The following is a 24,849-nucleotide window of genomic DNA, read 5'->3' on the forward strand; positions in this document are numbered from 1 at the left end:
TCAGTACCAATTTTGTTGGGTTCCGTATCAATATTGTTAATTTTGTTCACTAATACGGATTAAGCAAATTTCAAAATTTTTAGAAAAAAGTTTCAAATATGATTTTTAAATTTACAATTCAGTTTGAAAATGTATATATTTAATGTAATGTTATGAACGATAAAATATATAGTGATTATAATTATCTATTTGAAAATGTTTAAAACAATTCTAATTAATCATTGATCAATATTTTTTGATTAGTAATTTTTTCCTCAAATATTTTATTCTGGTACGGGAAGCAATTTGCCTCAAAGCACGATGCATTGCACCACTGGTTTCTCTTCTAATAAAAGGAAATATTTACAAATAGAATGGACTATTATTTTTATTGGGTTGCCTTCTAAAATTCCACGAAATAGAGAAGTCTCAATACAAGAGCTGACAATTGTTTTTGTATATTTTGAAGATTTATTAAAAGTTTGCAAAAATGGTTAGGTAATTTCTAGATATAATTATAAAAATTCAATACAACAGCTTTTATTGTACATTTTATGTATATATTTTGTCTTGTAAGGCTCTTCAATTGTAAAGATAACAAATGAAGATATATTTGGCTTACGACGACAAGTTAAATTTTGTATCGAGTTGATTAAGGGGCTAATTCTCAGGATAAAATAGTTATGTTATGATACCGGTCTCTGTACCGTAGTCACAAACTGTCAAAAAATTATGTCTTTGTCTTTGGTTTTTTATCCAGCGTTTTACACAATATTTACTTCTTAAACTTACTCCTAACTTCAAAATGGCACAAACTTTATAACTTTAATTCGAACATGTGTAAAGTTCCAACCACGTGACTACAAAAACTTGCACAACTTAAGAAAACAGGTTAGGGTTAGGTTAGGGTTTAGCATAGACATTTTGTGCTTTTAGACAGTTTGTGACTCAAGCAATTGTTCAACTATATAACATAATTTAACTATTTTTTTCGGAAAATTGTCCCCTTAATATTTTAGAACCACAATGATATTCATCAATTTGAATCTATCTCCATATTTTAATTATCTTTTCCTCCCCCAGGTGTGAAACTGGTATCCATCGGAGCTGAAGAAATCGTAGATGGAAACTTAAAAATGACCTTGGGTATGATCTGGACGATCATCCTCCGTTTCGCCATCCAAGACATCTCCGTAGAAGAGATGACCGCCAAGGAAGGTCTGCTCTTGTGGTGCCAACGTAAGACTGCTCCTTACAAGAACGTCAACGTGCAAAACTTCCACCTCAGTTTCAAGGACGGTCTTGCCTTCTGCGCCCTGATCCACCGACACCGGCCCGACTTAATCGACTACAGCAAACTCTCCAAAGACAACCCGCTGGAGAACTTGAACACTGCCTTTGATGTCGCCGAGAAGTACTTGGATATCCCAAGGATGTTGGATCCAGACGGTAAGGGATAAGGGATAAGGATAAATGACAAATCTAGACCAACGAACGTACTGATCATCATGGTTGTGGTGTAAATTTAAAACAGTTTATTAGATCTTTATATAATAGGGACTTTATTATATCTATGTTGGCCCGAACTTTAGGAGGACTACTTTTAACATTAGCAGAAGTTCAATATTTTTCTAAAATTCTGCTACGATTATAGTCAATTTATTGAATGATTTAAGAATTTGATTCATGATAAAACTTTTACAAGTAGATATCAAATGGCATTAAAGTTTGACTTTTGTAAATAAATTGTTTCCATGATGGTAGTCCTTTGATGTCGTCGAAATTTGAAGTACCAGAACCCTAAACAAAAAACTCTTGTTGCTGTTATTCTTATAGGCTTGCTGATATTGAATGAATACGAAGACTTTGTCTAACAAAAATTAGGACAAATTTTGCTACATTTTTTCTAACAACGATTAGAATAAGGTTGCCTAAATCGTACCTCGACTATATTTTGCTACATGTTTTCTAACAACGATTAGCATAAGGTTGCCTTAGTCGTACCTCGGCTGTATTTTGTTAGATTCTTATAAACTTCAACATCCATTATCTATTACTGTTAAATAGAACTAAATTGTTGACTAAGCAAACGTTATAACACTTTGGAAAGCGTTTTTAATCATGTAAGCATTGTACAAATCTAAATTGCAATAACAAATTTTCTAATTCACCGGATTTATATCACGTGATATATAATTATAATTTAACTCGTTCCTTGAATATTCAGAATCAAAATGTAAAAGATATTGGAATGTAATCGAAATTCGCAGGAACAGAACCCTTAAACTAAAAATTATTGTTGCTACTATTTTTATAGGATTCAATGAATACAAAGACTTTGCTTCGGGAAAAGTTGCCTAAGTCGTACCTCGGCTATATTTTGCTCAATTTTTATAAACTACAACATCTATTATCTATTACTGTTAAATAGAACTAAATAGTTTTCAACCAATTTTCTAATCCACCAGATTTATATCATGTTGTAAATAAGGAGCAACAGCTTAAACCTAAAATTTAATTAAGACTTAAGGGGGATCCTGCTTTAGAGGCTTCAAAAAATAGCCTTTTTTGAGGATTTTTTAGGGAAGGAAATAAATCTTTAATTCGAGCGAAACTTTCAGGTTTTATTGTTATATATTTCAACATTCTTCTCAATTTTTTTCATTAAAGTATTTGACATAATATGCCGGGTATAAGCAATTTGCCGATGCGCTACCAACGTGCAGGTGTCATTTGGCGGGAAAGATGCAGGTCACTATTTCCATCCGAAACAAAAAAATCAAAACAAATTTAGTTTCAATAGTATAGACTCTAGTTGAACCTAAAAAATCCAGAAAAAATATAAATTTACCAATTTTTTGCATCTTGAAAAAAAATCATGCTTTTTGATACAAAATTTCACTTTAGATTGTTTAAAAAGTGGGTAAATTATAAATTTTCACTTTAAATTATTCAAATATTTTTTACATTTTTATTCTGAATATTCATAGGACGAGTTAGGGGGGAGTCGTCTGCTTAAGAGGCTTAAAAAAATCGATTATTTTTTATTGCAAAAATGTCTTCCAAAACTAGTCGAAAATATATCCCTAAAATTTCAGAAACAAATTCTAATTATTTTCGGAATTGCAGAAAAAATAGTAATAAAATTCATTGTATTCAGTATTAAATTCTATTCTAGTTGAATCCGAAAAAAAACTTAAGTAAAAGATAAAAAAAGTATATTGTGTATCAATATACGTGTTGACACAACGACTTGACTCGAAGATATATTTTTAAGAAAAATATTTATTTTTATTTTAATATTTCCAATTATACTTTTGATTGTCTAAATTTCCTGAGAAAGAAACGGTTACTTACGTTTGTTAAACGGCACAGATGTTTCATTTGTTTTATAACAGATTATAATTCTGGTTCAGACATTTTTTATTAAATCGAGATTTGTACTACGACGCCCCACCTTAAAATCTAATGACATTCCTAACAACATGTTTCCCGGTGACGTACACATACAACCAAAGATCCCTACGCACGTGACACGACGACCAATCACAATCGACCCGTATAGAAGAACGATCACATCTATAGCCAATGACGAACAGTTTGTGGCGTAACAGGCTTTCGTTGCATTTTCGCTGATTTACTTTCTAAAGAAGTTTTACTAGTTAAATATTTCTGCTTCACAAAGTCTTCTAAATGTAAACTATATAGTTTAAAATAACTTTAATAGATGTTGTCATTTATAATTATTTGTGATATAGCCGGGGTTCGTTTTAGAACTGAAGTCTTGAGGATAAGGAGAAGGTTGCTCAAGTCGTACCATCTTCTAAGTCTTAGGGGATGGTACACATGAGCAACCTTATCCTAAGGGTTAAAAGACGCTATAATTTGGGTCAAAGTCAACCATAATCAATTTTCTCCTTTCGCCAAATATTTTTTACTGTGTCCTTAATTTTATCATTATGCAGATGTTCTGGATGATTTAACATTTCAGATTTGATCAACACTCCAAAGCCCGATGAGAGGGCCATCATGACATACGTGTCTTGTTACTATCATGCCTTGCAGGGGGCGCAACAGGTTCGGATTTAATTTCGAAGGGTTGAAATTTTTTTCGCTTTGCAAGCAATTTGACGACGCTTGCTTATTTGCTGTTTTTGGATAATAATAATTTGATAGTGCGATATTAATAAAAGACCATGGCTTATATTAACTGATAAATATTCTATCATTATTAATTTCATAATTACCTTCAACATATAAATTATAACGGAATATAGTGAACACTTATCTTTCAATAATGCAAGAACACATTTTATTTATGTATACTTTACCTTAAATGGTTCCAGACGAAGTCGTAAACTTACTCATTTGAATATTCAGTTTCATTTCTATGAAATGTTTAGCAAATTACGACCGACTTCCTTATTACATCTACATATCTATATATATGCAGGATATCCCAGAACTCAACACCAAATCGAAACGGGGTAATAGTATTGACCTTAACAGTTCTGAAAAAAATTAGAAAAAAAATTATGTCACGTTGTTTGGAAGTTATGAGCTTTTAAGTACAACTTAGAGCTTTGGTGAAATTATGACTATTTTTTGGTTATTGCAGTTAATTTTTATCACTTTTTTTGCTTTAAACTTTCGAACCTTAACAGTAAATAGCATTCCTTAGACCATAGTCAAAAATAATAATACAATTGCCCAAAGTTTTCTAATATTAAGACTTTTTGTTGAACTATAAATTTAAAATTGACAAATTTAAATCAGTCGTCTTTGGGAGCCTCTACTTTTTAAAAAAAAATGCACTAAGGTGTGTTGGCAAGTTTTGGCAATAGTTGGGGCATTTATTGAGGATTATAAAAAGGTATATTACTTGATAATTTTATTATTTCGAGTAAAAAAATAATGGTTTCAAAGTTTAAATGAACACTTAATAAAAGCTAACTACAATAACTGAAAAAATGGTAATAATTTCAGTAAAGCTCTAGGTTGCACTTAAAAGAATCAATTAAGCTGTTTTATTTGGTCGTACAATTTTTAATAATAATTTGTGTAGATATATGTAGTCTATTTTTTATTTTGTACAATTATATTGTTATAGAATTCGGTTACTGAAACAATCGTTTCTTTAACGTAACATTAAGGAGTCAATCGTTAATACGTTACGTAACATTAACGTAACTTTTCAATCTTTGTGCAACAAAATAAATATAGTTTTCCGATAATATTTATTTTAAACAATTAAAAATCGCATTAACCATTATTCTTTTAAATTAAATCAACGAATATGTTTTATTCGGTCGTACAATTTTTGATAATAATTTACATATATAGATAATTTACATAATATAGATACATGAGGTCTATATCTTTCTGAAGAAAAAAAAACTTGTCGGAATTGATTGAAAGATTATCTAGTTATATATAAGCATGGTCTATTATGTTTTTAATCAGTCATTGATTACATCATACTACAAATCACTGACATTTTGGGTTTACTAACTAATAAAGCTAATTTACTTTAACAGATTTTGAGAGCTTCAAGTTTTATATTTATAAAATTCATTTCAAATACCTCAAAATATACATACATTTATACTCAACCTTAATATCAATTAGATCTATAATTTAGATCTAGATAATTATATCAAGTATTAATTAATTTAAAAATTTAATTTTTTGTAATAAGTTCTCTTTACATTATCTAAATAGTTTTACTACATTTCAGCTAAAAGAAATTCATTAATTATTTATGGCTCAAGATAATTAAAGATTTATTTATATTTATATATTTATATTTATAATTAGAAACAATTTTTCACAGCTTAGATAGATAAATCAGCTGCTGTTTTTACTGCCATATAATATTTCATTAATTTCATATTTGTGATATTGTGTGAGTGTATGGGTCTATATTTAATATTTTTTTAGTTAGAACTCGAATAAAAAAATAAACAGTAGTAATCGATATAAAAATGTAATACAATATAATATTTGTAACAATTTTTTGAGATGTCTTACAATTAGAATAGGAATCTATATCAATTACATTTTCTCTGTAATATGTTACTTTTCTAAAGAATTAAACATACCAACATTTTTTTACGGATGTTTATTCGTTTTAAACAAATACCGGTGCTATTTAGCAAAGTATTTTTACAACATTTATTATGTATTTGCAAAAAATAAATAAAACATTTAGCTGTATCAGAAATAACTAGAATTCCTACACCGTGACTTATTCACAATGTTCAAAAATAAAAAGTCACGTTGTTTTCTTAATAATTTCTTTGAAACATTTAAAATTGGTTTGAAAAAAAAAAAGATTTATTATATATCTTTTTTATTTATTTATTCATTTAAAATCAAATTGCCTCTTTATCATTGAATTGAACTGGGTCGTTACTTGTTCTTATGATCCTTTGTTGTTCTCATATAATTTATATCTGTTCTGCATTGAAATTCAGTTATTTTTTAAAGATATTGCAAAAACAATAAAATACATTATCTTTTATGTAATACCCATTTGGTCTTCATTATTGTAAAATTTAGACTGGTCAACATTCATTAACCATTAACTGCAATTCGATTTTTACTGGTTATTTATTTATTTGAGTTCTTACCAACATTTTTTGTGTGCGTTTTTTCTCATATATTTTTTTGCAATTCTAACCATGTTAGAATAATAATTAAGGCTTTAATCATCCAATTCAATACTAGTGCATGTTCGTTGTTTTTTTGTGTGCAGATTTACAAGATATGCCAGACGAACGCGCCGTCATGACTTACGTTTCGTCTTACTATCATTGCTTCTCAGGAGCCCAGAAGGTTTGTATTGCTTATTTACTAATGACAAGATTAGATCAAAACTTAAATTATTATATTTATAATTTTCCATAGGGTTTACAATACATATTTCATGTTTTCCTCGCTACCAATCCATTCATAATTATAGTAGGTGGTATAAAAATTGAATGTTTCAATTGCGCCATTGTTTATATAGGGAAAATACGGACAAAATGGTATATATGGACAAAATGACACAGTGGCCTTATTTAAAACTTGGGTAGTTACTAGTTAGAATTTTGCTAAGGAGGCGTCCATTAATCACGTGAGGTTTTTAGGGGGAGGGGGATGTGACAAAAAATACGAAAAATCACGAGGGGGGAGGGTCTAGTTAAATATCACGTGTATTTATTTACCTATTTAAAAATAAACTTAAAAATTATACGATTTTTACATAAATTTAAAAAAAATCGTTCGAATAATGTTACGTAACTAAAAATACACGTGATGTTTGGGGGGGGACGGGGAAGGGTAATTTTAATATTACAAGTATCACTGAGGGGGGGTCCAAAAATCTCAAAAAAAAATCGATCACGTAATTAATGGACGCCACCATTATATTAGTATAACACGCAATAAAATAACAATCCTCTCAGATGTTGAGCGTCATTGTCAGAGTCCTTTTGGAGTAATCAGTTCAAACGCATGTCGCGCCTTGAAAGCACCTTTTGGGTTCGCTTTTTTTTAAATAATTTTTATAAATTAAGTATGTCCTATATGTTATTGTGTCCATGCTATATGGGAAAATGTTTTTTTTGTAACAAATTGCATTTTTTTAAAAATAAAATTTTTTTTATTGGTTACTTAATTTACTACTTATTATTAAAAATACTATCTTATGGTAGTCGTTGAACCAAAGATAAGTAAATACGATTGAGACTGGTTATAAAACCATTATATAAATAGATATCATAAAAACAAAACGGTCATTTGTCCGTACTTATCCTGATTTTTATCTTTTAAGTTCAATAATGATATTTTATTTTATACTCAAATCTATTTAGGGTTGGTAAAACATGTTTGTTCTATTTACTAGAAATTATAATGAAAGAGACTATTCTTAATTTACATATAAAACCATTTTTTAAGTATTATATCGTGGAGGATCTAAAAAATCTTTTGCAACTCCTCTATCATTTTCAATTTTATACTATATTTTTGTATCATCGGTTCACTTTTTAAAATTTCCTTATTTCTACTTGACCAAATCCTTAACATCATCATGGTCAACCTAAAGATACAAATTAAGAAATTTGGGTTTACCCTGATTGTGAATATAGGGCTAGTCCTTAATTGCAGACTTGGCTATTTTTTTAAATTCCTTCAAAATAAATATAAGACATTGGACCAGTTTACCCTGGCCGTCCTATTCTCCCCGTCTATGAGATTCATGGGGTAAAAAGGACCAGGTAACAAATTTTTGAAAAAACGACAAAAAAACACATTTTACGATGATGAATTTTCAGGGAGATCAGGGAGTCCTTAATTGGATCTATTAATAAAATAAAAAAAATGTATAATAAAGTTTTCTTTCTTTAATTTTGATGTATCTCATTGCCAATGTACCAATTGGAATAATCGATTGAATGCAAGTAAAATATAGGAATATGATTATTTATAACTAAAATTGATTTAGCATTTCTTCAGTTTATTTTAATGACCTGGATTATTTTATACAAGTTAATACATATTAATAGACAATGATGTATTTGTTATTCAGAGTGATTTGTCACCGTTTGTAATATTAATATAATACTATAATAATATATTTGCTTTGAGTTTTATCTTGCTTTGCCTACGGGATTTGCATGTCTCCTATATATGTATATATGTATACCATATAAAATAATTGTATTTGAAATTTGTCTCAATCAGGCCGAAACTGCCGCCAACCGTATCTGCAGGTTCTCAAAGTTAATCAAGAAAATGAACGCCTCATGGAGGAATACGAACGACTTGCTAGCGATGTGTAAGTATTTATTTTTATCAATCAACATAATATTTTTTTTAAATATTAACAGCAATCAGAACTTAATGAATCCTAATATATATACTATAATATATATTTGCTTTGAGTTTTATCTTGCTTTGCCTACGGGATTTGCATGTCTCCTTATATATGTATATATGTATACCATATAAAATAATTGTATTTGAAATTTGTTCTCAATCAGGCCGAAACTGCCGCCAACCGTATCTGCAAGGTTCTCAAAGTTAATCAAGAAAATGAACGCCTCATGGAGGAATACGAACGACTTGCTAGCGATGTAAGTATTTATTTTTATCAATCAACATATATATTTTTTTAAATATTTAACAGCAATCAGAACTTAATGAATCCTATGAGCTATTGTGCATGAACGTGGATTTATGGATGGCAACCCAAACGGTTATTATATCTCTATCTGATGAATTTTAATTGATGCAACAATGTTGGGCAGTGACTATTTTCAGTTGGCAACATATTGCTAATTATTATATGAAAATTTGTAGAAAGTTATTGATGTTATTCCTGTTGATATTGATGTTCTTATCAGTCGTACCCAGGTTTAATTTATTCAACTTATAATCAAGTTCAGCTTAATTTGATTTCGATTGTAGTTATTTATAGATTTTATATTTATTTAGCTAAATTTAAAATGTTTTATTTTCTGTATCATATATGATGGCAAAAAATATCTTCATTGTCCTAATTGTAAAATCATGATATGGACTACTATAGTTGATTCATCATTTGATGATTTTATGATCACTGTTTTTGTTTCTATATGCCATCTACAACTGCTCTTGTAAATTAGTTTTTATCCACTTCAACCAATTTTTTATAATTTTTTATTCAGTTGCTAGAATGGATCCGCCGCACCATGCCCTGGCTGGGTTCCCGACAAACCGACAACTCTTTGGCCGGTGTCCAGAAAAAACTGGAAGAATACCGAACTTACAGGCGCAAACACAAGCCACACGTGTTGAACAGAAGGCCAAGCTCGAAACTAACTTTAACACCCTGCAAACTAAATTGAGGCTGTCCAATCGCCCTGCCTACATGCCCACTGAAGGAAAAATGGTTTCTGTAAGTAGAATATAATAACTCATTTCCTTATTGATAAAATTTACAATATGTTATGGAAAACTGGTGGAAGAGGATACTCTAGGAAGAGAACCAATATAATACAAAGCTGATATTCTTTAAAAAAATATATAGAAATCACTCAGTAGTGATCTTCCACCATTAGCTAAATTTATTTGGGTCTTCTTTTATGAGTACCTACTGCTTCAGTCTTTATTTTCTATATCAGCCTTATTAAAATAACATGAATATTAATAAATTTATAAATATATTTTCAGGACATTGCAAACGCATGGAAAGGTTTGGAAATCTCAGAAAAAGCCTTCGAAGAGTGGCTACTTAGCGAAATGATGCGTCTTGAAAGATTGGAACATTTGGCACAGAAATTCAAGCACAAGGTAAGGAAAATTTATATCAATATAAAGTTTACTTCTATTTTCTTTTTTTATATATTAAATTACAGTTTTTTAATAGTGTTGTACTGTAAAGTATGTTGATTAAGTGTCAATATTGTTTTACTAGGTGAATTTTAGGAAGGGATATTCCAATAATATTTTTTTACTTTTTAGGCTGATACTCACGAAGAATGGACTCGTGGTAAGGAAGAGATGTTGCAATCTCAAGACTTCCGCCAATGCAAATTGAATGAAATCAAGGCCCTCAAGAAGAAGCACGAAGCCATACAAGGAATTTTGAAATCATTTATTGCCTGTCGTACATTGCGGCATATAGTTTTAATGTTTTCCTGAGTCTAACCAAGAACTCCGCCTTTTTAATACCAAAACGATTTTTGGTTTGACAATTCGTTATATTACATACATGTAGATTTTATTTTAAATTTTAATGTGGATTTTATATGTATACTTACATTTTAAAATATATAGAAAACCAACAGAAACACCTTGAAGTAGATAAAGAAAGACATGAATTTTGTTTTGTGTGTAAAGTTGCTTAAGTCGTACCCTCTAAGATTTTTGTGATTCAAGCAATCAAAATGAATCAAATCTTTGGCATTTATTAAATTTTTATTTCATTGATTCTTATTAAATAGTATTAAGTTTACCACGTTTTTTCCAAAATGTTGTGTATGTTATTCGAACATACTGCCAACTACATAGAGTTCGGTGTCTGAGATCAACTTTCTTTAGTTATTAGTACCAAGTCTAACATAATTAAAAACATAGTACCTAAACCTATTATAATAGTAGCATAAGACCTAAATTCATATAATAGTCTTAAAAAGTATTATCTCAATCACTCAAGGTAGTATCTGGATACTGATAATGAGAATGAAATGTAACTGTTTCATACATCTAGTACAGGAGTACAATTTATTGTTACACTAACTTCGTTTTTCATTTTGAGAAGAAATTTTCTACTTTTTTTTCTACTTTTAATTATTTCTACGCTCACTATTAAACCAATAAGAATAATGAATTTTGCACAGGTACGATTTAAGCAACAGGTCTTAGTCATTTTGAAATTTAAAACTAATGAATAAGTTAGTAACGAAAAAGGTCAGAAAGCTTACTTTTTAGAGTTTTTTTTCTAAGAATATAATCACAAAGGAGACAGCAGCCTTCAGTAAGCCTTTTGCCTACTCACTAAATCCAGTAATACCCTGCTTCACGCTGATTCGTTTAGCGCTGTTTCGATTTAGCGCTCTTTTCAACCCAGAACCAAAATATTGACAGCAGTGATTTCAGAAGATGATCAAAAAGTACTTTCGATGGCGTTTGTAAAAAGGAGTTTCTCTACCATAACTGAAATAATTGATCAATTCATTTAAAATGATCCGAATTTAGACAGGAGCTTACAAGTAGAGATGCTCTGTCCGGTTGAGAATAACTTTTAAGAAAAAAAACGCGAAATAAAAGGGCAAACATTAGATGCCTTATTTACAAAAAGGCAGAACAATTAGAAATGCGGAAGCTAAACTAATTATGACTGACTTAAAATTTTGTCTATTTTTTTTTTTTCAAAATATGGGTTTTATTATTTATTTATATTTTGCTTTTATTTTTGCAAGAAATAATATATGTACCAATGTGGGCTTTGTGAAATAAAATTCTGGTTTTATTTTTGTTGAAAAACATACTTTTTAAGTTTAATACCTTCCAATTTCTTAGTCATCTACCCCTAACCCCAATATTTCCATGTAAATATAGTCTCGTTTAGCGCTGTTTCGCATTACGCTGTACTGTGATCGAACGTACACCCCGCGTTAAGCGGGGTTTACTGTATATGTAACTCATAAATGTGAACTATAGCCGGGGTAAGGTGTAGGACTTGTTAGTATTACGATTTAACACTAGAATGACGGACCGTGTCAATTTGATCATTTGCATTTTTTATGTGACATACATAACATTTCAAGTCATTTTTTTAATTATTTTTTTGTTTTTTTTATAGTACAATTAATGGTATACAAAAATTAATTTCTATTCTCCCTAACCTTTACCCAAATTGACTCTCGTCAGGCAAAAATAGGTATACAACAACCAACCTCCGTCATTCTAGTGTTAAGCAACTTTATCATACTCCGTTTTGTTCAATAAAAGCAAATATTTAGCTGAATTAGATTGTAATAATAATATTATTAAAAATATATATTTAATTTATTTATTTTACCACCAGCACCCTCGATACCACGATTCGGTGAGCGTAAATGCCCGCTGCCAACGCATCTGCGACCAATGGACAGATTGGGCTCCTTGACCGGACGCAGGCGTGCCGCTCTCGATGAAGCCGAAAAGATCTTGGAGAAGATCGATATTCTACATTTGGAATTCGCCAAGCGCGCTGCCCCATTCAACAACTGGTAAGTTGAAAATTCCACTAATAATCCTAATAACTTCCCGAAGGAGCAGTTGATGTTTTTTGCCAGAAAATTCGACTTGTTAAGGGTTTGTTTCTTTTTTTTTACAAAAAAATGCAAGGTATTTGGTTTTGTTTTTCTCGAAATGTATTTATCATTGAACATGGCGGTTTTGTTAAAACAAAAATTAAAAATCATAGAATATTACGAAATTTTTCTTTTTTTTCGCTGTCATTTTTAAACCAGGGGGCGACATAGTCGGGCTTTGCCAAATCGATCTCTTTTGCGGTGCCACAGATAAATCCGTTGCACATCGCCTGATACAAAAAAAAGAAACTACGTTGAAGAAGATTTTGAATCCAGTCCCCCCAAAATGAAAGAAAAAAAGCAAGAAGAAAAAAAATGGCAGCTATTTAAAAAGAAATGTCAAAAAGGGCTATTTTTTTGGGGCGAGAAGTTTCGCAAAATTTTTTTGTGTAAGGTGTTTCAAGCTGTTTGAGGTAGGAGGACTAGGTATTGCGGTGGTGAACAAATTAAAACCAATGCAAGTCGATCCGACTTGTAGTTTTTTTTTAAATTGTGGCACCGCATTGAAAAAAAGTCAATTTGAGAAAACGTATTTCAAGTTTTTAATATAATGTACTAATACACCATTTATTTTAATGTACTAAATACTCCATGGTGTTCAAAGACGCTGACACATTAAAAAAGGTCATGTGCATGAGGTATTATAATGAAAAAGAGTGCAGCTGGCATACAATAGCTCCGGAGCGATGAAAAACGGTTCCAGAGGATCATACATATAGAGTATATATATCTACAAACTTCGTCAAAAAAAATATATATTGAGATGATTTTTTTTTAAAATAATTCTAAGGTTTTTAGCTTTCATATTATCAAAAAATCTCAAAATCGAAAAAAATAAATAAAAACCGAACAACGCCCTTAATAAGAATTCAGATTTAGCTACTTGTCTCTTGTCACTATGCCCCTACTTTTGACTTAAGGACTTCTTAATTTATATTTTTTTTTCTTAGGTTGGATGGAACCCGCGAAGATCTGGTCGATATGTTCATTGTTCACACGATGGAAGAGATCGCAGGACTCATGGACGCTCACGCCCACTTCAAGGCAACTTTAGGCGAAGCCGACAAAGAACACCAGAGCATTGTCGGGCTGGTGAGAGAAGTAGAAAGCATTGTCAAACAACATCAAATCCCTGGAGGATTGGAGAATCCCTACACAGCCTTGACGGCACACGAACTCACTAAGAAATGGACTGATGTCAGACAATTGGTTCCAAGGAGAGACGAGACATTGGCCGCCGAGTTGCGCAAACAACAAAGTAAGGGAAAAATATTGATTTAGTATAAATTCATTAATGCAACTTCATCTTATTCTTTACATGAAGACTAGGGAATGCAATACCTGTATGCCGCCCGAATTTTCGGCGGTGTTAATACCGGTATTTACCTTAAAAATACCGGTATTTTCAGTATTTTTACATAAGCGCTAGTTGATACTCGAGTTTTCAATTTCTCGGAACAAATTTCTCTTTAAATTCCAAAATCGCATAAACAGATTATCTATATCTGTGGTTCTATAGTATAAACAAATGTCAAAATATTATGTCGACTTTTATTGCTTTCCAAAGGGCTTGATATCACCAAAATAAACACTAACTTTATACATATTAATCATAATAATTACTAAATATTTCTGCTTTTTATTACAATCATAAAATATTATTTTACGTAAAACATATCACAGTTAAAAAATAATAAAGAACCATTATATTGTTTTAAGTAAACATACTCAACAATTATGTTATTATTTATCTTGATAAAGTATCGGATCTTAAATTAGTATAGAAAAATTACTCTTTTAAAGTCTTTAAAATAATGAAAGCTATTTAAACACATCGAATACAGGCAATGCAATTTATTATAGTAATGTTATATGATATTTAATGAGTTTTTGGTCTTTCTTACTTCAACGTTTAATTTTGGTGAAAAGTACTCAATATGTAGTTGTATATATAATTTTTCATATTTGTTCTAGTAACTTTCAATTTTATTTACATTTGTTTAAGTTAATAAAAATTTCGGTATTTTACCGGTATTACCGGTTTTAAAAGAGAAATTACCGAAATACCTGGACATATTTATTTAATTATATAACCGGAAAAATTATAAATGCAATACAGTTATCAGAATATTACAAAAATGTTGATTACTTAGTTACAATCACTGTAAAGTACATCAAATTTGCCAGAATTTGTTTTTTAAATCTGCAGATACAACTTGTACTAATCTCTTCTTTTCTAATTTAATCTAATTAATTTTAATTACCAGTTTAATTATTTTATACAATATCAAAATCATCAAGACGATATTTTTAGAAATTATACTACATAATATAATTATATAGATTTTTGGACCGAGTCTGACGTATAACAGTACAATGTTATGGCAAGATTATCTTATAAAGAACTTTCCATACTATTTCGTTCTAAATTTTGACAAAAGCCATGTGGTTGCTATGCAGCCAGGCATTTTTCTCAGGTTGTCAGATAGAAAACACAACCTAGAAACCGCAACTGTCAAAAAAAACGATCTTAGATAACAGGGTCTTTCTGACCCAGCTTCATAACATACGAGTGACGTTGCGGTTTATGTGTAAAACGCCTGAATGCGCAGCAAATACATGACATTTTTACAGTATTCAGTATGATTCAGTAGCATAATGTATGAAAGTTGGAGCGTAACATGGCCTTGCCATAACATTTATCTGGCATCATTTATGATGTTTTTTTACATATTATAAATAAAAAATGATTGTTTTTTATTGATAAATAATTTCTTATAGATAATGAAATGTTGCGAAGGCAGTTTGCTGAAAAAGCCAATGCTGTTGGACCATGGATCGAAAAACAAATGGATGCTGTCACTGCCATTGGAATGGGTCTTATGGTGAGTGATGAAAAGTTCTGGAAATTATTTAAACATCTAAAGAATATTTATACCTAGTTAATTTATAATAGAATTATAATGAATACCCCATTATTCATTTAACCGGCCACAGACGTTACTTATTTAACAAATCGAGTGTTGAATTTCATTTTAAGCATTTTTATATCGAACATACTAAGAAAAAAGAATGCGTGTAAGGTTCACACGCGGTCGAAGTAAAATTTTTGCTATTGTACGAGATGGCATTAACAAATAATAAATAAATGCATCATATAACAATTTTAAATAATGTTTATTAGTAATGGTAACACTCGTGATGCACGCATTTATTAGTGTCAACCATTATACACATTTATATAATGATAAATCTCTTGTTTAGAGTAATAAATCTGAATATTAATTTATTCTTCATCATTTATAAAAATGTGCAACTTTGTAATACTTAATTGCCATCGTGATCGGAAAACATCTATACTTTCTCTAAACTTCCAAAAGTGTCTGAGATATAATTCTGAAAAAGATATATCTTCGGCATGATAGAATAAAGCTGTACTGCTTTAATATTTTTTTAATATCTATTAAAATGCAGAGAGTTATTATATATAAGTTGCATATTAAGTTAAACAACGCCTAAAGAAATATTGTTTTCACAATTTCACTCATCATGTAATTGTGTTTGAAGAGCTTTATGCAATTAAAATTAACATACATTTATTGACTGCTTGTTTTTTTTTTGCTGGCTATATAGTCTAATTCTTTGAGCAGCTGTAGTATCTGTCTTGCTATAAAAATAATTTCTATTTTAATAACCTCAAAAATATATAGTAACTACGTATAATAGAAATTACTCCAATAAACTTACGTTTCTCAAACGTCAGATTTTTCATTTGTTTTATTATTTTCACTATACAATCAAAGCAATCATACTCACGCGGCACGACGACCAATCACAATCGATCCGTATAGAAAAGATATCATCGAGAGCGAATGACGAATTCAAGGCACTCGACTCGGCCGTAACGCTGTTTCCGTTGCATTTGTATAGATTTACACCATAGTCGCGCCTAAAGAAGTTTTACTTCAAAAAGTGACCTCAAAAATCACCATTCTAATAATTCTCTTTCATTTATCCAGGGATCTTTGGAAGAACAACTGCACCGCCTGCGCGACTACGAACAAGCCGTGTACGCCTACAAGCCACACATCGAGGAATTGGAAAAGATCCACCAGGCCGTCCAGGAAGCCATGGTATTCGAAAATCGTTACACTCAATATACAATGGACACATTACGTGTAGGCTGGGAACAACTTCTCACCAGTATCAATAGAAACGTTAACGAAGTCGAGAATCAAATTTTGACCCGCGATTCTAAGGGCATCACGCAAGAACAGCTCACAGAATTCAGGGCTAGCTTTAACCACTTCGACAAGAACCGCACAGGTAGGATAAATAATAAAACTTTCAAGTTAATAGATTTTTTTTCTATTTTGTATATAAAATTTGTTATTGAAAATTTTTAGTAATATCATTAAAAGTTGCGATACTTAACCCCAAACTCGGCAGTTTAACCATAATCTTCCTAAAAGAGAAGTTTTCATCAAAAAATCCGATTCGCTAATTTTATGTTTTCTCGACGTTTCAAGCTATTCTGAATCAAATGAGACCGAATTTGAAGAAAAGTGGGTGGGTGTTTTTGTGCGTGAACAGATTTTTCACCGTAAATTGGCGTTTTCTCAAAAACGGCTGCACCGATTTCAAAAATTTAAAAACTATTGGATGCATCAGTTTTGCGCGACGATCAGCCGTGTCTTTATAAATAGCAGAGAAGTGAAAAAAATTCGTCCACGTTTTAGCGCGCAATTCTAAATCGAGTTTGAAAATTCAAAAACTGTTAGAAAGATATTGGTTGGAATCGTGCTGATTAGTTTTTAGTAAATTCGTTGGGACATGTTCTTGTAATAAAGTATTAAAAAAATCGATGGTTTTTATTATTTTCTTTTTGGTGGCAGATACCATAGTCTTATAGATCATACTAAAATATTATTGCCCTACGACAAGTAGTTTACTTCTAAAAATTCGTCAAAGTTTGCAAAAATTAGTATCGATTTTTTGGCGTTCGTTAAATTTAGAATTTTCATCGTTTGCTCAAAAACGCCTGGACCGATTTTAAAAATTTAAAAGCCAATCGATGTATTCCGGTGTGGATTATCTTTTCTCAGTTTTGTGCGACGAACGGCCAAGCCGTTTCTTTGTAATTTGGAAAAAAGTGTTAAACTTTTCGTCCACATTTAAGCTCATACTACAGAATCGATTTTAAAAAATCAAAAACTGTTTGAAAGATATTAGTTGGGAATGATGCTGATTAGTTTTAGGTACAAATCCACCGAGTTGTTTTCTTAAAATTAACTGTTGAAAAAAAAATTTGCTGATTTTTATGAATCTTTTTGGCAAGATATCATGGTCTTATAAAACATACTAAAATGTTACGGCCCTACGACAAATAGTTTATTGTTGAAAATTTATCGAAGTTTCAGAAAATATTATAGTGTCAAAAGTGGCTTTTGTGATGTGATGAGTCAAACATTATCAATTTATTAAAATTTAATATAATATCAAATTTAGGGTATGCAAGCACGTGCCTGTGCAATATAATTAATATAATATAAGATTCTATTCGAAATCGCAATGTTTAGATTTAATTGAAAGCGATAACTTCATTTTTGAAATAAACAGTTGAAAATTTTATCTAAATAACTAAATTTCAATTTAGATTGATTAAGTCAATTCTTACACATTTCTGGTAGTTCATGCAACTTGCCTTAAGGCTAAATGCCACTTTCAACTAGTTTTGTAAATTTTGATAATTTTAATTCATCAAGATTATTCTGCTAGATTTGATCATTTACCGTTACGTTTTATGATTTTGTTATTAATGAACAATGTTTTTTAATATTATGTTCTATAAATTATAAATAAAATCTATAAAGAACTTTTTGACTCTCTTAGTAGGTCTGGTCAGAAGGACTTATAAGGGTTTGTACACGAATTTTATTTAAATCTATAAATTGTTATACCACTCACATATCTTATATCTTATATAAAGCAAATATTTCTTTTATAAATATATTATTTGTATCTATAATTTTGTTACAAATTTCAGCAATTAATTTTATTATTTCTATATAGGACGTTTGGCGCCTGATGAGTTCAAGTCATGCCTGGTTTCCCTCGGCTACTCGATAGGAAAGGATCGTCAAGGCGATTTGGACTTCCAAAGGATTTTGGCAGTAGTCGATCCCAATGGAACTGGATACGTCCACTTCGATGCATTCTTAGATTTCATGACCCGCGAAAGTACAGACACCGACACTGCCGAACAAGTCATCGACAGCTTCAGAATCTTGGCCTCCGACAAGGTATTATTATTATCTCTATTCATATTTAACAAAAATTTGTAAAGTTAGGTTTTATTAACATTCAGTAGGGTCAGTTATAGTAATGTAGTAGAAAATCGAAAATTAAATTTTTTGCATAACTTCATGTTTCAGAGGTTTCTGAACATTTTGGCATACCTTAGAATAAATGTATGTGTGTGTGTGTGTATGTATGGATACAATTTATCGTCCACGTTTTCGGGCGCACGGATCAACCGATTTTAATGCTTCAAAAAACATTCGATTCCTATTGATAAGGGGATGTGCTGATTAGTTTTTGGCAAAGGCAGGCCCAGCAGTTACGGAGATACGGAGCAAGGAGTACAGAAAATAGAAATCGAGCTTTTGAGAGAACAGAGTATCCGATTTGAATGATCCATAAAACATTTAATTTGTAATGATTGGGAGAAGAGGTGATCAGTTTTTGGTAAAGGCAGATCCGGCCATTTCAAAGATACAGAGCTAAATGTACAAAAAATGGCAGTTCTTAGGGGAACTAAGCATCCGGTTTGAATGATTCAAAAAACTTTCTGCTTGTGTTGACAAAAAAATTGCTTTTGGTTTTTTTAATTTAAATTTTTTTCTAAATTTTTTTGTATATCGAAAATAATTCAGATTTTTATTTTAATTCTGACTAAAGTTTTAAAGCTCGCTTATATACTCTAAATAAGTTATTATAACTTTGTAATTCAGTTTATAGAATTCTTATAAATATTAGACAATGTTACAGTATTTATAATAATTTACATAAAAACATTTAATATTCATCGAACATTTCGTTACGGTACGGGAAGTTCCAGCAATTTGTCTTAAGGCACGATGCCATCACCACTTATATTTGGAAGGCTAGTCTTAATAATATAAATAAAAATTGACCCAAAATAATGTTCGTATTCTAATTACTACTTTTTTAACTCGAAGGAGAAGCTTATGTATCATTAAAAAATCCGATTCGCTAATTTTATGTTTTCTCGACGTTTCAAGCCATTCTGAATCGAATGAGACCAAATTTGGAAAAAAGTATGTGTGTGTGTGTGTGCAGGTGAACAGATTTTTGCTGTAAATCGAGGTTTTCTCAAAAACGCCCGGACCGATTTAAAAAATTTAAGTCATTTGATGTATCTCGATGAGGACTATCGTTTGTCAGTTTTGTGCGACGATCTGCTGAGCCTTGTCTTTGCAATTTGAAAACAAGTGTTAAACTTTTCGTACACATTTAAGCTCATACCACCGAATCGATTTTAAAATATCAAAAACTGTTTGAAAGATATTAGTTGGGAATGATACTGATTAATTTTAGGTGAAAATCTACCGAACCGTTTTCTTGTAATTAACTTTTGAAAAAAAAAATTAAGCCGATTTTTATGGAACTTTTTTTTGACGATATATATCATGGTCTATAGAACGTACTTAAATTTAAAAGTTCATCAAAGTTTGAGAAAATGAGTAGTTAAAATTAAAATTAGACGATATGCTTGGTGTAACGATAGAGCACTTAGTCTTAGTCTTAGTCTTAATGAACATACCAAAGTATTAGTCCTGCGGAAACTGGTACAATTATAAAAAATGTTGATTTTTGAAAATTTGCTTCTAGAAAATACTCCGAGTTAACGTGTTCGTTCGTTTACAATTATGTGTAATAAATCCACTTGGAATACTTTTAATCACTCATAAATTAATTTATTTCTCATTGATTAGTCGATTATTTACACCTATTGGGAAGTTCATTTAACTTGCCTCAAGGCAAAATACCAATACCAAGTAGTTTATTTTGTGCGCCTGTGTAATTTATAGAAATAATCTTAAAAGTCATAATTTGTTAATGAAAAAGTTTATAAAAGTGTAATGTAATATAAGTGTAAAGTAAAAATAATCAAAATTTACATAAATAATATTGTTCCTTCTTTCAGCCATACATTCTGCCCGATGAGTTACGCAGAGAATTGCCACCAGACCAGGCCGAATACTGCATTCAACGTATGCCACCTTACAAGGGACCCAATGGTGTACCCGGTGCTCTCGATTACATGTCCTTCAGCACAGCCTTGTACGGTGAAAGCGATTTGTAAGGTAGAATAAATTTTCATAAACATTTAAGCAAACATTTGACAAGTACACATAAAGGTAAATAATGAAGTTATGAGAGTTACGATCAAAATTAGTCATTTGTGCTTATTTTTTCTGTTATTATATATGTGAGTAATTTATTGTGAGTCAAATAACTCTCATGCACTAATGTTTAAGTTTATTTGAATTATTTAATACCTTTATTATATATGTAAAAAATTAAAAGAAGTGCCACATTATCGCTAAACTCAACATATCAATCGAAATAAATTCATTGCGTTTAAAAAGTTAGAAAAATTCAAGAAAAACGTTCTTGAATTTTAATGTTTTAAATTATTTATTATTGTGGCATGCAATGGTTGAGTTTAATATTCTATCTAGTAATCAATATTAATATCTCAAACAACTTTTGTAACTTCAAAATAATTTTGATATTTTTATCCTAGATAAAAGTAAAATTAGTCGTCTGAAATAGACATATGCGTGGGAGATAAATTCTAGCATACTTTCATTTATTTCATTTAATTTATAATTTTAAGCTCTACGAAAAAGTACCTATCTACTTTATTCAAACAGTGTTGAAAATGTGTATAATTCAATTTTATTCTATTCTTAATTATATCTTAAAGTGCACATACATGTATATATTTACATATATACATATATACATGTACGTCATTTGAATGTTTATATTTGTAAACAATTTAAGTTATTTTATTGACTAATTATATTTTAATATAAAATCAAATATTATTTATGAAATGCAAATTTGCAAATTGCAGCAAAAATTAATTATTGTGATCTTTAGTTCTGTAAAATTAAACAAAACTATGAATATTTATTTCTTTTATGTATCGAATAAAAGAAATACAAACATTATTCTGCGTATGGTTTTATTTTTATTATATTCGTGTAAATTTTTTTGATGTGAATATTTTATTTGTTTCAAGTAATTTATATTTATTATTAGTAACAGTTATGGACAATAAAATATTTGTTTATTATTAATGTTAATAAAATATGAAAATGAAAATTTAATTATTTGTTTTATTGATAATTGATATAAACATTGATAAGTCATGTTAGACGAGTCAGTTTTTCTGAAATTGTATTGTCCACTTATTTCATTAAAAAAAAACAACTAAATTTTAAGGAATGTATTACTGAATTTGCTATCTTAACACCAATTTAGCATCTCTCGGTGTAATTTTTTATAAAAACCAATTTTTTTCAAATTAAAGATTGAAGTGAAAAATTGTAAGCTTTTGACACGTTTGATTTGAGTGAAAACCCGTGGATATGAAGTAAAACTTCTTTAGGCGTGACTAGGGTGTAAATCCGTACAAATGCAACGGAAGTGCGTTACGGCAGAGTCGAGTGCCAATGATTCGTCATTCGCTCTCGATGAAATCATTTCTATGCAGTATACAGGTCGATTGTGATTAGACGTCCTGTATGTGAATAGAGTTCTGTCGTTGTATTCGTCAACAAGGAAAAACGGCAATAGATAAATAAACATTTTAAAGTTATTTCGTAGTACTAATCTTGATTTAATGAAAAATGCCTGAATCAGAAGAATATTTTTAATATTTGTTCCTTGAAAATAGTAAAACAAATTAAACATTTGTGTCGTGAACTAAACGTAAAATTAGAAATTATTTCTATATTATTCGTAGTTTCTATGAATCTTTGAAGTTATTAAAATCGAATATATTTTTAGGCAAGACAGATATTACAGCTCCTCAAAGAATTAGATTATATCGCCAGCGAAAAAGTAAAAAAAATACAAGCAGTCAATAAATATGTGTTAATTTTAATTACATGATGTTCTTCAAACACAATTATTTCATGATAAGTGAAATTGTGAAAACAATATTTCTTTAGGCGTCGTTTGACATAATCCACTGTGTGAACAAATATTAAAGAATCTAATAATCAGCAATTAGTTCATTTCTCTAATGAAGGTTCATTTCTTAATGCTAATTTCAATGAAAAACTGATCATGTCATATTTGAAATATGACTTTAATTACATGATTGTTTTTAAATATTATATATAATTTTAATGCTATTATAAATATATAATTTATCATTATATAAATGTGTATAATGGTTGACACTAATAACCGTGTGCATCACGAGTGTTCCCATATTACAGTAGAATTCCAATTATCTGAATTAATGGGGACCGGGACCCATTTGGATAATCAAATATTCGGATAATCAGTTTTTTTTAAAAAAATTGCATTTGGAGAGAAAAAAAATTAGGTTTTGATATTGCACTATTTTTTTTTTATTGAATTAAATGAAAGAAACATGATATTTTCACATGTTTTAAATATAAACTAGCTGTAAGTGGAATTCTGTCTTGAGGCAATTATGGCATCGTGCCTTAAGGCAAATTGCTGGAACTTCCCGCACCGTAACGAAATGTTCGAGGAATACTGAATGTTTTCAAATAGATTATTATTAATATTGTAACATTGTGTAATATTTATAAGAATTATATAAACCGAATTGCAGAGTTGAAATTATTTGTAAAGTATATTAGACCTATAGTCAGAATTAAAAATAAAATCTGAAATATTTTCGATATACAAAATACTACAAAAAAAAAAAAAAAATTGGAACAAATTTTTTTTTTCCAAAATCAATTATTTTGTTAAGACAAGCAGAAAGTTCTTTGAATCATTTAAATCGGACGCTTAGTTCTCTCAAAAACTGCCATTTTTTACATATTTAGTTCCGTATCTTCGAAATGGCTGGGCCTGCCTTTGCCAAAAACTAATAAACACTTCTCCCAATCATTACTAATTGAATGTTTTTTAGATCATTCAAATCGGATACTCCGTTCGCTCAAAAATTCGATTTCTATTTTCTGCACTCTTTGCTCCGTATCTCCGCAACGGCTGGACCTGCCTTTGCCAAAAACTAATCAGCTCTTTTCCCTATCAATAGGAATCGAATGTTTTTTGAACCATTCAAATCGGTTGATCCGTGCGCCCTAAAACGTGACTGGAAATTTGTATCCGCACATACACACACACACACACACACACACACACACACACACACACATCCATTTTTTCTGAGGTATGCCAAAACGTTCAGAAACCTTCAAAACGTCGAGAAATGTAAAAATTTTCAATACCGATTTTCGGCCCATTACAATAACTTACCCTACGGGAAGTTAATAAAATGTACTTATGGTTAGAAATGTATTAAGGTTAGAAATAAAAATCATTTTTATTAAACATCTCCGTCAATGTAAGCTGATGTTTTGACTGTAACTTAGACTTTTTTGGACAATTTTTTTTTCTGAAAGTGATTCGGATAATCGGCGATTCGGATAGTCGGAGTTCGGATAATTGGAGTTCTACTGTACTAATAAACATTATTCAAAATTGTTATATGATGTATTTATCCTTACTTAAATGCAATCTTGTACAGTAGCAAATAAGTTTTAATTCAATTGCATGTGATCCTTACGCGTGGATATTTTTGACATGAACCTATCAACCAATTTAACTATCAACTCTGTTTAAGAATCCACCATTTTACTAACCTACCAATTCACCTGTCAGCCTGTTCATTAGTCTCGTTATTTGTATCTACCAGTTTATGTCTTTTACTTTCCTTGTTGGTAAAGAATTGGTA

The 24,849-nt window shown here is 30.2% G+C and overlaps 1 pseudogene; it reads left to right on the forward strand.

The window, feature by feature from the left end:
• Window positions 1-21,518, forward strand: part of LOC113389445 — a 130,935-nt pseudogene extending 109,417 nt beyond the window's left edge.
• The last annotated feature ends 3,331 nt before the right edge of the window (window positions 21,519-24,849 follow it).

This window comes from Ctenocephalides felis, unplaced genomic scaffold, assembly GCF_003426905.1.
Source record: "Ctenocephalides felis isolate EL2017-DRISC unplaced genomic scaffold, ASM342690v1 CF-g0.4_SCAFFOLD_03573, whole genome shotgun sequence".
Taxonomy (NCBI): domain Eukaryota; kingdom Metazoa; phylum Arthropoda; class Insecta; order Siphonaptera; family Pulicidae; genus Ctenocephalides; species Ctenocephalides felis.